General features: G+C 40.9%; 1 pseudogene; it reads right to left on the reverse strand.

Annotated features, from left to right (window-relative positions):
• Nucleotides 1-1,704: 1,704 nt before the first annotated feature.
• Nucleotides 1,705-3,122, reverse strand: LOC101031156 (rab-3A-interacting protein pseudogene; annotated as a pseudogene).
• Nucleotides 3,123-15,236: the final 12,114 nt, after the last annotated feature.

A 15,236-nucleotide genomic window follows, 5' to 3' on the forward strand; every position in this document is an offset into this window, starting at 1 on the left:
AGAGCAATCAGGCAAGAAAAAGAAATAAAGGGTATCCAAATTGGAAAGGAGAAAATCAAATTGTCTCTATTTGCAGATGACATGATTGTATATCTGGAAGACCCCACCATCTCAGCCCAAAGTCTCCTGAAACTGATAAACAACTTCAGCAAAGTCTCAGGATACAAAATCAACGTGAAAAATCCCAAGCTTTCCTATACACCAGTAACAGACTTCAAGAGAGCCAAATCAAGAACGAACTGCCATTCACAATTGCTACAAAGAGAATAAAATACCTAGCAATACAACTAACAAGGAACGTAAAGGACCTCTTCAAGGAGAACTACAAGCCATTGCTCAATGAAATAAGAGAGGATACAAACAGATGGAGAAACATTCCATGTTCATGGTTAGGAAAAATCAACATCGTGAAAATGGCCATACTGCCCAAAGTAATTTACAGATTCAACGCTATTCCCATCAAGCTACCAATGACCTTCTTCACAGAACTGGAAAAAAACACCTTAAACTTCATATGGAACCAAAAGAGAGCCCGCATAGCCAAGTCAATTCTAAGCAAAAAGAACAAAGCAGGAAGCATCACACTACCGGACTTCAAACTATACTACAAGGCTACAGTAATCAAAACAGCATGGTACTGGTACCAAAACAGAGACATAGACCAATGGAACATAATAGGGGCCTCACAGGAAATACAACATACCCACAACCATCTGATCTTCGACAAACCTGACAAAAACAAGCAATGGGGAAAGGACTGCCTGTTTAATAAATGGTGTTGGGAAAACTGGCTAGCCATGTGCAGAAAGCAGAAACAGGACCCCTTCCTGACACCTTACACCAAAATTAACTCCAGATGGATTAAAGACTTAAACATCCGACCTAACACCATAAAAACCCTAGAAGAAAATCTAGGCAAAACCATTCAGGACATAGGTGTATGCAAGGACTTCATGACCAAAATGCCAAAAGCAAGGGCATCAAAAGCCAAAATAGACAAATGGGACCTAATCAAACTCCACAGCTTCTGCATGGCAAAAGAAACAGTCAATAGAGTGAATCGGCAACCAACACAATGGGAAAAACTTTTTGCAGTCTACCCATCTGACAAGGGGCTGATATCCAGAATTTACAAAGAACTAAAGCAGATCTACAAGAAAAAAACAAACAAGCCCATTCAAAAATGGGCGAAGGATTTGAACAGATACTTTACAAAAGAAGACATACAGGAGGCCAACAAACATATGAAAAAATGCTCATCATCACTGGTCATCAGAGAAATGCAAATCAAAACCACATTGAGATACCATCTCACACCAGTTAGAATGGCGATCATTTAAAAATCTGGAAACAACAGATGCTGAAGTGGATGTGGAGAAATAGGAACACTTTTTTTTTTTTCCAATCTAACATTTATTTATTTCCGGTGGTTTTTTTTTGTTTTTTGCAACTATAAATTACATTCACTAGTACACCTGTAATTCTTCATAGTGTGTTCAACTGAAGAATAAGCAAACACAGCATAGGTCAGTTTAAAAGAAATCATAGTATTTCTTAGAACAATTTGCAAAAGGGAAAAAAGTCTTAGGCCCACTCTCTGGAAATAAATATCAAGTAACCATAAAAATATTCAGCCATTTTTCAGTTATTTAAGGAGTTCACGCATGGTCCCACGCAGAGCATCAGAGTTTTATTATTGGGTTATTATTTGAAATAACCCAACTTTGCCAGTGACATCTCTTTTCTCAACTGCATAACTTCCCAAAACATCTGATCAAAATCCTGCTGTTTCACGAGTCCCTGCTGAATGTATCGAATGTATGTAAAAAGGTTACATACAGAAGTGATCCTGTATCTGCAAAAAGGAGAAATATAATAATAGTTGCTTGAGTCCCCTAATTTAATTCTGTGTTTACAGTAGTTACTCTGGCCAGTAAGAGCACATTTTTTTGGTCCGCCACATTCAACTGCAGAAACTTTCAGAAACCGGATAGGTTGTAATCCCACTAGTTCAATGCTTAGAGTATTGTTTTCCACAGACTCCAGAACAGTCGAAGCGAACTCGCTTTTTGAGAATGTTAAACATGGAAAGATATCTTCCTGGTAGATTTTGTCTAAAAAAGGACACGTTCTGTCCATTGTGGGCACATCCTTCCACAATCAGAACTCATTATACAAGGATAAGTCAGCCTCTTTGCAGTCTTTCACAATTGGCTGTATCACACTGAGGTCCTGATGACTGCCACTCATAGCACTGCTTGTGCTTTTATTTCTTGTATGCCCCTTTTTAAAAGGTGTCTTTCCACCTGGCAGAGGCTCCTGTGTAGGTGAAGTTGGAGAACTGGACAATACAAGTGTCTTCAATGCAGCTACTTCAGCTTGAAGTACATCATTTTTTCCTTGTGCTTCTTTTAGCTGTTTTTCTGCTGTTGCCTGCTTGATATTTGCTTCTCTCACCATTTTATGAGCTTCCTCAAATAGACTAGCTGTGAGTTCTTCCAATTCCTGTCCAAGTTGATCTCGCACTTTTGAAAGCCTCTCACATTCTTCATCTTTTAACTTCAGTTCCCTGTGAGCTTTTGCAAGTTCTTCTTTTAGTGGTTCATAGCACTTTTCTCTAACTTCCAAAACAGATGGGCTTCGTAAACGAGACAAACTATCAGTACTCAACCCAAAAATATCATCGCTGCCATCGCAAACCTCTGTTATAGTAGCACCCTGTAAAAACTCTCTCTCTGCATTATAGTTGTCCTTTCTTGTAGATAATTTAGTTAACCCAACTGTGACTCCAGAGGTAGAACAAGGTGCTGGGTCTGTAACATGAAAGCTGATACTAGATATTTCCGCACAATTTAAACGTCTGGGGGATGAATACACGGGTTGTGTGAGAAGTTCAGAAACATCTAACGCATTTGCCTGGATAGATACAGAGCATAAAGCTGAAGGGTGTGGCCGGTAGATGACAATTGGTGAGGTAGTCTGCTCTTGAGTTCCTGACTCATACACACCAAGAAGGTCCGGAGAAGTAGGCGAAGCAAGGTTTACTTCATGGAAGCCTTCCAAGGGATCATTACCCATAGCAAAAGCCTCATCATAAGATAACCTGACTAACCCACCACGGCCGCGGCCGGCGCTCAGGGGCGCTCATAGAGCCGCAGAGAGTGCGCCCCGAAGCAGAGAGAGGAGGAGGAGGGCGGCCAGCCCTTCCCCGAAATAGGAACACGTTTACACTGTTGATGGGAATGTAAATTAATTCAACCATGTGGAAGACAGTGTGGTGATTCCGCAAGGACCTAAAAATAGAAATCCCGTTTGACCCAGCAATCCCATTACTGGTTATATATCTAAAGGATTATAAATCATTCTACTATAAGGACACGTGCACACGAATGTTCATTGCAGCACTGTTTACAATAGCGAAGACCTGGAACCAACCCAAATGCCCAAATGTGGTTACATATACACCATGGAATATTACGCAGCCATCAAAAACGATGAGTTCAGGTCCTTTGTAGGTTCATGGATGAACCTGGAAACCATCATACTCAGCAAACTGACACAAGAGCAGAAAATCAAACACCATATATTCTCACACATCGGCGGGAGTTGAACAATGAGAACACATGGACACAGGGAGGGGAACAGTACACACTGGGGGCCTTTGGGGAGAAATGGGGGAGGGACGGGGCGTTTGGAGGTGGGAAGAGATAGCATGGGGAGAAATGACAGATACAGGTGAGGGGACGGAAGACAGCAAACCACACTGTCATGTGTGTACCTAGGCAACAATCTTGCATGTTCTTCACATGGACCCCCAAACCTAAAATGCAATAAAAACAAAAAAAAGAAAGAAAAAGAAATAAATTGCATTTCATGTTATAAAAAATCATGAAACCAGACATGATTTTTATAGATACCATAACAATTTAAATAAACGGCTGGGTAAACATTTTAGGTACTGTGAGTCCTGGAGTCTCTGTTGGAACAACTCAAGTTTACTGTGTATCAGGAAAGGTTTCATCAACCATACATAAACAAACAGGCATAGCGGTGTTCTAATAAAATGATATTTTAAAAACCAAAAAAAAAAAAGAAAGAAACACGTTTCTTCCAAAAGCAGCGTTTGGACATTCCAGAGTGAAAGTGAGTTCAGGCTGTAATGTGAAATATCTGGCTATAAAACAAAAACAGAGCTATTTATCAGAATGGTTGTCAATGTGTGCATTCACCTTACAGAGTTAAACTGATGTGTGTTTGCAGCAGATCAAAACCCTTTCTCTGGAAGATGTAGAAACAGTCATTTTCAGCTCTATAGTCGCATATAAGATTTAGCAGTAAGAATACCTTTAAAAGAAAGAAGACCCGCTTCTTACAAACTGATCTGCTGTGTGTTGGTTCCTTTTAGGAAGTTGCATCTATGTTTAGATTTAGCGAGTTCCAAACACGTTTCTTCCAAAAGCTGCGTTTGGACATTCCCGTGTGAAAGGGAGTTCAGGCTGTAATCTGAAATACCTGGCTCTAAAACAAAAACGAAGCTATCTAACAGAATGGTTGTCAAAGTGCACATTCAACTTAAACAGTTACACTGATGTGTGTTTGCAGCAGATCAGAAAACCTTTCTTTGTTGAATGTAGAAACACTCATTTCCAGCCCTATAGTGGCATATATTAGTTAGCAGTAAGAATGCCTTTAAAATACAGAGGGCCCGCTTCTTACAAACTGATCTGCTGTGTGTTGGTTCCTTTTAGAAAGTTTCATTTATGTTTATATTCAGCGAGCTAGAAACACGTTTTTACCAAAAGCTGCATTTGGACATTCAAGAGTGAAAGGGAGTTCATGCTGTAATGTGAAATGTCTGGCTCTAAAACAAAAACGGAGCTATCTAGGAGAATGCTTGTCAATGTGTGCATTCAACGTACAGAGGTAAACTGTTGTGTGATTGCTACAGTTCAGAAACGCTTTCTTTGGAGAATTTAGAAAGTCATTTCCAGCCCTATAGTGGCATATAAGAATTAGCTGTAAGAATGCCTTTAAAACACAGAAGACACGCTTCTCACAAACTGATCTGCTGTGTGTTGTTTCCTTTTAGGAAGTTGTATCTATGTTTAGATTCAGCGAGTTAGAAACACGTTTCTACTAAAAGTTGCCTTTGGACATTCCAGAGTGAAAGGGATTTCAGGCTGTAATGTGAAATATCTGGCTCTAAAACAAAAATGGAGCTATCTTGCAGAATAGGTGTCAATGTGTGCATTCAACTTACAGAGTTAAAATGATGTGTGTTTGCAGCATTTCAGAAACCCTATCTTTAGAAAATGTTGAAACAGTCATTTCAAGCCATATAGTGGCATATGATAGTAAGAAGTAAGAATGCCTTTAAAACACAGAAGACACGCTTCTTACAAACTGATCTGCTGTGTGTTGGTTCCTTTTAGGACGTTGCATCTATGTTTAGATTCAGTGAGTTCCAAACATGTTTCTTCCAAAAGCTGCATTTGGACATTTCAGTGTGAAAGGGAGTACAGGCTGTAATGTGAAATATCTGGCTCTAAAACAAAAACGGATGTATCTAGCAGAATGGTTGTCAATGTGTGCATTCAATTTACAGGGATAAATTGATGTGTGTTTGCAGCAGTTCAGAAACCATTTCTTTGGAGAATGTAGAAACAGTCATTTCCAGCCCTTTAGTGGCATATAAGAGTTAGCAGGAAGAATGCGTTTCAAACACAGAAGACCCGCTTCTTACAAACTGATCTGCTGTGTGTTGGTTCCTTTTAGGAAGTTGCATCTATTTTTAGATTCAGCGAGTTAGAAACACATTTCTTCCAAAAGCTGCATTTGGACATTCCAGAGTGAAATTCACGCTGTAATGTGACATACCTGGCTGTAAAACAAAAACGGAGCTATCCAGCAGAATGGTTGTCAATGTGTGCATTGAAATTACAGACGTAAATTGTTGTGGGTTTGCAGCAGTTCAGAAACCCTTTCTTTGGTGAATGTAGAAACAGTCATTTCCAGCCCTATAGAGGCATAAGATAGTTAGCAGTAAGAATGCCTTTAAAACACAGAGGACCCGCTTCTTACAAACTGATATGTGGTGTGTTGGTTCCTTTTAATAAGATGCAACTATGTTTAGATTCAGCGAGTTAAGAACACGTTTATTCCAAAAGCTGCGTTTGGACTTTCCAGAGTGAAAGGAAGTTCAGGCTGTAATGTGAAATATTTGGCTCTAAAACAAAAACGGAGCTATCTAGCAGAATGATTGTCAATGTGTGCATTCAACTTACAGAGTTAAACAGAGGTGTGTTTTCAGCAGTTCATAAACCCCATATTTACAGATTGTTGAAACAGTCATTTCCAGCCCTATAGTGGTATACGATAGTCAGCAGTTAGAATGCCTTTAAAACACAGAAGACCCACTTCTTACAAACTGATCTGCTGTGTGTTGGTTCCTTCTAGGAAGTTGCCTGTATGTTTACATTCAGCAAGTTAGAAACAAGTTTCTTCCAAAAGCTGCGTTTCGACATTCCAGAATGAAAGGGAGTACAGGCTCTAATGTGAAATATCTGGCTCTAAAAAAAAGACGGAGCTATCTTTCAGAATGGTTGTCAGTGGCTACATTTATCTTAAAGAGTTAAATTGATGTGTGTTTGCGGCAGTTCAGAAACCCTTTCTTTGGAGAATGTAGAAACAGTCATTTCAAGTCCTATTTTGACATATAAGAGTTAGCAGTCCGCCGACTTTCAAGATGGCCGCCTAAGAACAGCTCAGGACTTCAGCTCCCAGTGAAAGTGCAGAGGGTGAGTGGACGCCGCATTTCCAGACGAACTCTTATTGCCCACAGACCAGGAGATACCCAGGCAGAGGGGTCGCCAGCGTCGCAGTCCCAGCCGCTGCGGCTGTTTTGGCCCCCGCGGGGCTGATTCCGCCCGCGCGGCTGCTGTAACCACTCCCTGTTGCTGCGGTTCTCCGTACAAAAGCCACTGGTCTGGGAGCCCTCTTAGCTGGCGAGCAGAGCCCTGAGACGGCAGAATAGCCCATTCATCTGAAATAGCGAGCCAGGCCAGGAGATTCCTAGGCAAAAAATCCGCCAGGAGCCGGCGCCGCGGTTCGAGCTGACTCCGTGAGTCGCAGCACGGGAGATCCCGGCGCCTTTTCAACAAGCGACCGGAACGCGGGGTCGTTCAACTTAAAAGAAAAGACTCTGAGTCAGGGAGCCAGGTGATCAGGCTCGGTTGGTCCCACCCCTCCACCCCCAACAACAACGAAAACAAAAACAGTAATTGGAAACCCTCTGGGTTGAGCCCTTCAAACCAAGCACAGCTGAACCGGGACAGTCCGGCTCCGTGGGGGAGGGGCTTCCACCATTACTGAGACTCTCCACCGCTACGGAGGCAGGCTGCCATTGCCGAGGCAACCCACCGTTGCCGAGGCAACCTGCCACAACAGAGAGAGTCCGCCATAACAGAGGCGGGGCCACCATTGCCCAGACAGTTCTAACTACGCCCATATAAAAAGGACTACAGGGAAGAGCTCAGGACAGCTGGGCGGAGCCCACAGCAGCTCAGCAAAGCCCCTGCGGGCAGGCAGAGGCTAGGCTTGCTGCTAGCTGGGCGGGTCCGACCTGAAAAAAAAAAAAAATCAAAAAGGCAGTAGTGCAAGGGAAACTCATAAAGCTCCAACTCCCTGGGACAGAGACAGACAACAGGTGGATAAACCCACAAAAATGGGTAGAAACCAGCGTAAAAAGGAGGAAAACTCCCGAAACCAGAACACCTCTCCTCCTAAAAGTGATCACAACTCCTCACCAGCAAGGGAACCAGACCGGATGGAGAAGGAGGGTGATGAAATGACAGAATCAGACTTCAGAAGATGGGTAGTAAGAAACTACAATGAGCTAAAAGAACATGTTCTAACCCATCGCAAAGAAAATAGGAACCTTGAAAAAAGATTGGACGAACTGCTGACGAGAATGGACAGCATAGAGAGGAGAATAAGTGAATTGATGGAGCTGAAAAACGCAACACGAGAACTTCGTGAAGCATGCACAAGCTTCAACAGCCGAATTGACCAAGCAGAAGAAAGGATATCAGAGGTCGAAGACCAACTCAACGAAATAAAAAGAGAAGGCAAGAACAGAGAAAAAAGCGCAAAAAGGAATGAACCAAATCTTCAAGAAATGTGGGACTATGTGAAAAGACCTAATCTACGTCTGATAGGTGTACCTGAATGTGATGAAGAGAATGAATCCAAGCTGGAAAATACTCTTCAGGATATTATCCAGGAAAACTTCCCCAACCTAGCAAGGCAGACCAATATTCAAATCCAGGAAATACAGAGAACACCACAGAGATATTCCTCAAGAAGAGCAACCCCAAGGCACATAATCGTCAGATTCACCAGGGTTGAAATGAAAGAGAAAATGCTAAGGGCAGCCAGAGAGAAAGGTCGGGTTACCCACAAAGGGAAGCCCATTAGACTCACAGCAGATCTCTCAGCAGAAACCCTACAAGCCAGAAGAGAGTGGGGGCCAATATTCAACATCCTTAAAGAAAAGAACTTTCAACCCAGAATCTCCTATCCAGCCAAACTCAGCTTCATAAGTGAAGGAAAAATAAAATCCTTTGTGAACAAGCAAGCACTCAGAGATTTCATCACCACCAAACCTGCTCTACAAGAACTCCTGAAAGAGGCTCTACACATATAAAGGAACAACCAGTACCAGCCACTCCAAAAACACACCAAATGGTAAAAAAGCAGCAACACAATCAAGAATCTGCATCAACTAACCAACAAAACAGCCAGGTAGCATCAAAATGACAGCATCAAATTCACACATAACAATACTATCCCTAAATGTCAATGGACTAAATGCCCCAATCAAAAGACACAGACTGGCAAATTGGATAAAAAGCCAAAACCCATCAGTGTGCTGTATCCAGGAAACCCATCTTACATGCAAGGATACAAAAAGGCTCAAAATAAAGGGATGGAGGAAGATCTACCAAGCAAATTGAGAGCAAAAAAAGGCAGGAGTTGCAATTCTCATCTCTGATAAAATAGACTTTAAAGCAACAAAGATCAAAAGAGACAAAGAAGGTCATTACATAATGGTAAAAGGATCACTGCAACAAGAAGAGCTAACGATCCTAAATATATATGCACCCAATACAGGAGCACCCAGATACATAAGGCAAGTTCTTAATGACTTACAAAGAGACTTAGACTCCCACACAATAATAGTGGGAGACTTTAACACTCCATTGTCAATATTAGACAGATCAACCAGACAGAAAATCAACAAGGATATCCAGGACCTGAACACAGACCTGGAACGAGCAAACCTAATAGACATTTACAGAACTCTCCACCCCAAATCCACAGAATATACATTCTTCTCAGCACCACATCACACCTACTCTAAAATTGACCACATAATTGGCAATAAATCACTCCTCAGCAAATGCAAAAGAACAGAAATCATAACAAACAGTCTCTCAGACCACAGTGCAATCGAGTTAGAACTCAGAATGCAGAAATTAACTCAGAACCGCACAGCTTCATGGAAACTGAACAACTTGCTCTTGAATGTTGACTGGATAAACAATGAAATGAAGGCAGAAATAAAGATGTTCTTCGAATCCAATGAGAACGAAGACACAACATACCAGAATCTCTGGGACACATTTAAAGCAGTCTCTAGAGGAAAATATATAGCAATGAGTGCCCACATGAGAAGAAAGGAGAGATCTAAAATTGACACCCTATCATCAAAATTGAAAGAGCTAGAGGAGCAAGATCAAAAAAACTCAAAACCTAGCAGAAGACAGGAATTAACTAAGATCAGAGCAGAACTGAAGGAAATAGAGACACAAAAAACTCTTCAAAAAATCAATAAATCCAGGAGCTGGTTTTTTGAAAAGATCAACAAAATAGACAGACCACTAGCCAGATTAATAAAAAAGAAAAGAGAGAATAACCAAATTGATGCAATAAAAAACGATAAAGGGGATATCACCACAGATTCCACAGAAATCCAAACCATCATCAGAGATTATTACAAACAACTCTATGCACATAAACTAGTAAACCTGGAAGAAATGGATAAATTCCTGGACACCTGCAACCTCCCAAGCCTAAACCTGGAAGAAGCCGAAACCCTGAATAGACCAATAACATGGTCTGAAGTCGAGGCAGCAATAAAGAGCCTACCACCCAAAAAAAGCCCAGGTCCAGATGGGTTCACAGCTGAATTCTACCAGACATACAAGGAGGAGCTGATACCATTCCTTCTGAAACTATTCCAGACAATCCAAAAAGAGGGAATCCTTCCCAAATCATTTTACGAGACAAACATCATCCTGATACCAAAACCTGGCAGAGACTCAACAAGAAAAGAAAATTTCAGGCCAATATCCATGATGAACATAGATGCAAAAATCTTCAATAAAATACTGGCAAACCGATTGCAACAGCATATCAAAAAGCTCATCCACCATGATCAAGTAGGATTCATCCCGGGGATGCAAGGCTGGTTCAACATACGCAAGTCCATAAACGTAATTCACCACATAAACAGAACCAAAGACAAAAACCACATGATTATCTCGATTGATGCAGAGAAGGCTTTTGACAAAATTCAACAACCCTTTATGCTAAAAACCCTCAATAAACTAGGTATTGACGGAACGTATCTCAAAACAATAAAAGCTATTTACGACAAACCAACAGCCAATATCATACTGAATGGGCAAAAACTGGAAGCATTCCCTTTGAAATCTGGCACTAGACAAGGATGCCCTCTCTCACCACTCCTATTCAATATAGTACTGGAAGTTCTAGCCAGAGCAATCAGGCAAGAAAAAGAAATAAAGGATATCCAAATTGGAAAGGAGGAAATCAAATTGTCTCTATTTGCAGATGACATGATTGTATATCTGGAAGACCCCATCACCTCAGCCCAAAATCTCCTGAAACTGATAAACAACTTCAGCAAAGTCTCAGGATACAAAATCAACGTGCAAAAATCACAAGCATTCCTATACACCAGTAATAGACTTCAAGAGAGCCAAATCAAGAACGAACTGCCATTCACAATTGCTACAAAGAGAATAAAGTACCTAGGAATACAACTAACAAGGAACGTAAAGGACCTCTTCAAGGAGAACTACAAGCCATTGCTCAACGAAATAAGAGAGGATACAAACAGATGGAGAAACATTCCATGTTCATGGTTAGGAAGAATCAACATCGTGAAAATGGCCATACTGCCCAAAGTAATTTACAGATTCAACGCTATTCCCATCAAGCTACCAATGACCTTCTTCACAGAACTGGAAAAAAACACCTTAAACTTCATATGGAACCAAAAGAGAGCCCGCATAGCCAAGTCAACTCTAAGAAAAAGAACAAAGCAGGAGGCATCACACTACCGGACTTCAAACTATACTACAAGGCTACAGTAATCAAAACAGCATGGTACTGGTACCAAAACAGAGATATAGACCAATGGAACAGAACAGAGGCCTCACAGGAAATACAACATACCCACAACCATCTGATCTTCGACAAACCTGACAAAAACAAGCAATGGGGAAAGGACTCCCTGTTTAATAAATAGTGTTGGGAAAACTGGCTAGCCATGTGCAGAAAGCAGAAACAGGACCCCTTCCTGACACCTTACACCAAAATTAACTCCAGATGGATTAAAGACTTAAACATCAGACCTAATACCATAAAAACCTTAGAAGAAAATCTAGGCAAAACCATTCAGGACATAGGTGTAGGCAAGGACTTCATGACCAAAACGCCAAAAGCAATGGCAACAAAAGCCAAAATAGACAAATGGGACCTAATCAAACTCCACAGCTTCTGCACGGCAAAAGAAACATTCAGTAGAGTGAATCGGCAACCAACAGAATGGGAAAAAATTTTTGCAGTCTACCCATCTGACAAGGGGCTGATATCCAGAATTTACAAAGAACTAAAGCAGATCTACAAGAAAAAAACAAACAAGCCCATTCAAAAATGGGCAAAGGATATGAACAGATACTTTACAAAAGAAGACATACAAGAGGCCAACAAACATATGAAAAAATGCTCATCATCACTGGTCATCAGAGAAATGCAAATCAAAACCACATTGAGATACCATCTCACACCAGTTAGAATGGCGATCATTAAAAAATCGGGAAACAACAGATGCTGGAGAGGATGTGGAGAAATAGGAACACTTTTACACTGTTGGTGGGAATGTAAATTAATTCAACCATTGTGGAAGACAGTGTGGCGATTCCTCAAGGACCTAAAAATAGAAATCCCATTTGACCCAGCAATCCCATTACTGGGTATATATCCAAAGGATTATAAATCATTCTACTACAAGGACACGTGCACACGAATGTTCATTGCAGCACTGTTTACAATAGCAAAGACCTGGAACCAACCCAAATGCCCAACAATGATAGACTGGATAGGGAAAATGTGGTACATATACACCATGGAATATTACGCAGCCATCAAAAACGATGAGTTCACGTCCTTTATAGGGACATGGATGAACCTGGAAACCATCATTCTCAGCAAACTGACACAAGAGCAGAAAATCAAACACCGTATATTCTCGCTCATAGGCGGGTGTTGAACAATGAGAACACATGGACACAGGGAGGGGAGCACTACACACTGGGGTCTGTTGGGGGGAAATGGGGGAGGGGCGGGGGGTGGGGAGGTGGGAAGAGATAGCATGGGGAGAAATGACAGATACAGGTGAGGGGATGGAAGGCAGCAAAGCACACTGCCATGTGTGTACCTATGCAACAATCTTGCATGTTCATCACATGTACCCCAAAACCTAAAATGCAATAAAAAAAAAAAAAGAGTTAGCAGTAAGAATGCCTGTAAAACGCAGAAGAGTCACTTAATACCAACTGTTCTGCTGTGTGCTGGTTCCTATTTGGATCTTGCATCTGTGCTTTGATTCAGCAAGTCAGAAACAGGTTTCCTCCAAAGGCTCTGTTTGGACATTCCAGAGTATAAGGGAATTCAGGCTGTAATGTGAAATTTCTGGCTCTAAAACAAAAACGGAGCTATCTAGCTCAATGATTGTCAATGTGCGCATTCAACTTACAGAGTTAAAATGATGTGTGTTTGCAGCAGTTCAGAAACGCTTTCTTTGGAGAATGTAGAAACAGTCATTTCCAGCTCTATAGTGGCATATAAGGGATAGGAGTAAGGATACCTTAAAAATACAGAAGACCCAATTCTTACAAACTGCTGTGCTTTGTGTTGGTTCCTTATAGGAAATTGCATCAATGTTTAGATTCAGCGAGGAAGAAACACGTTTCTTCCAAAAGCTGCCTTTGGACATTCCAGAGTGAAAGGGAGTTCAGGCTCTAATGTGAAATATCTGGCTCTAAAACAAAAACGGAGCTATCTAGTAGAATGGTTGCCAATGTGTGCATTCAACTTACAAGGATAAATTGAAGTGTGTTTGCAGCAGTTCAGAAACCCTTCCTTTGGAGAACGTAGAAACAGTCATTTCCAGCCCTATTGTGGCATATAAGAATTAGCAGTAAGAATGCTTGTAAAACGCAGAAGACCCGATTCTTACAAACTGTTCTGATGTGTGTTGGTTCCTATTTGGATCTTGCATCTATGTTTAGATTCAGCGAGCCAGAAACACGTTTCATCCAAAAGCTGCGTTTGGACATTCCATAGTGAAAGGGAGTTCAGGCTCTAATGTGAAATATCTGTCTCTAAAACAAAAACGGAGCTATCTAGCAGAATGGTTGTAAATGGGTACATTCAATTTACAGACTTAAAGTGATTTGTGTTTGCAGCAGTTCAGAAAACTTTCTTCGGAGAATGTAGAAACAGTCTTTTCCAGCTTTATGTTGGCATGTAAGAGTTAGGAGTAAGAATGCATTTAAAATACAGAAGACCCTCTTCTTACAAACTGTTCTGCTGTGTGTTGGTTCCTATTTGGATCTTGTATCTATGTTTAGATTAAGGGAGTTAGAAACACGTTTCTTCCAAAAGCTGCGTTTGGACATTCCAGAATGAAATGGAGTTCAGGCTGTAATGTGAAATATCTGGCTCTAAAACAAAACTGGAGCTATCTAGCAGAATGGCTGTCAATGTGTGCATTCAAATTACAGAATTAAGCTGATGTGTGTTTGCAGCAGATCAGAAACCCTTTCTTTGGAGAATGTAGAAACAGTCATTTCCAGCCCTATCGGGGCATATAAGAGTTAGCAGTTATAATGCCTTTAAAACACAGAAGACTCGAATCTTACAAAGTGATCTGCTGTGTGTTGGTTCCTTTTAGGAAGTTGCATCTATTTTGAGTTTCAGCGAGTTAGAACACGTTTCTTCCAAAAGCTGCGTTTGGACATTCCAGAATGAAAGGGAGTTCAGGCTGTAATGTGAAATATCTGTCTCTAAAACAAAAACGGAGCTATATAGCAGAATTGTTGTCAATGGGTACATTCAACTTACAGAGTTAAACTGATGTGTGTTTTCAGCAGTTCAGAAACCCTTTCTTTGGAGAATGTAGAAACAGTCATTTCCAGCCCTATAGGGGCATATAAGAGTTAGCAGTTAGAATGCCTTTAAAACACAGAACCCGATTCTTAAAAAACTGATCTGCTGTGTGTTGGTTCCTTTTAGGAAGTTGCCTCTATGTTTACATTCAGCGAGTTAGAAACAAGGTTCTTCCAAAAGCTGCGTTTGGACATTCCAGAATGAAAGGGAGTTCAGGCTCTAATGTGAAATATCTGGCTCTAAAACAAAAACGGAGCTATCAAATAGAATGGTTGTCAATGTGTGCATTCAATTTACAAGGATAAATTGAAGTGTGTTTGCAGCAGTTCAGACACCCTTTCTTTGAAGAATGTATAAACAGTCATTTCCAGCACTATTTTGGCATATAAGAGTTAGTAGTAAGAATGCCTGTAAAACGCAGAAGACCTGCTTCTTACAAACTGTTCTGCTGTGTGTTGGTTCCTGTTTGGATCTTGCATGTATGTTTAGATTCAGCGAGTCAGAAACACGTTTCTTCCAAAAGCTGCGTTTGGACATTACAGAGTGAAAGGGAATTCAGGCTGTAATGTGAAATATCTGTCTCTAAAACAAAAACGGAGTTATCTAGCAGAATGGTTGTCAATGTGTGCATTCAGCCTACAGAGTTAAACTGATGTGTGTTTGCAGCAGTTCTAAAACCCTATCTTTAGAGATTG

This window comes from Saimiri boliviensis, chromosome 14 (genome assembly GCF_048565385.1).
Source record: "Saimiri boliviensis isolate mSaiBol1 chromosome 14, mSaiBol1.pri, whole genome shotgun sequence".
In the NCBI taxonomy this organism is placed as follows: domain Eukaryota; kingdom Metazoa; phylum Chordata; class Mammalia; order Primates; family Cebidae; genus Saimiri; species Saimiri boliviensis.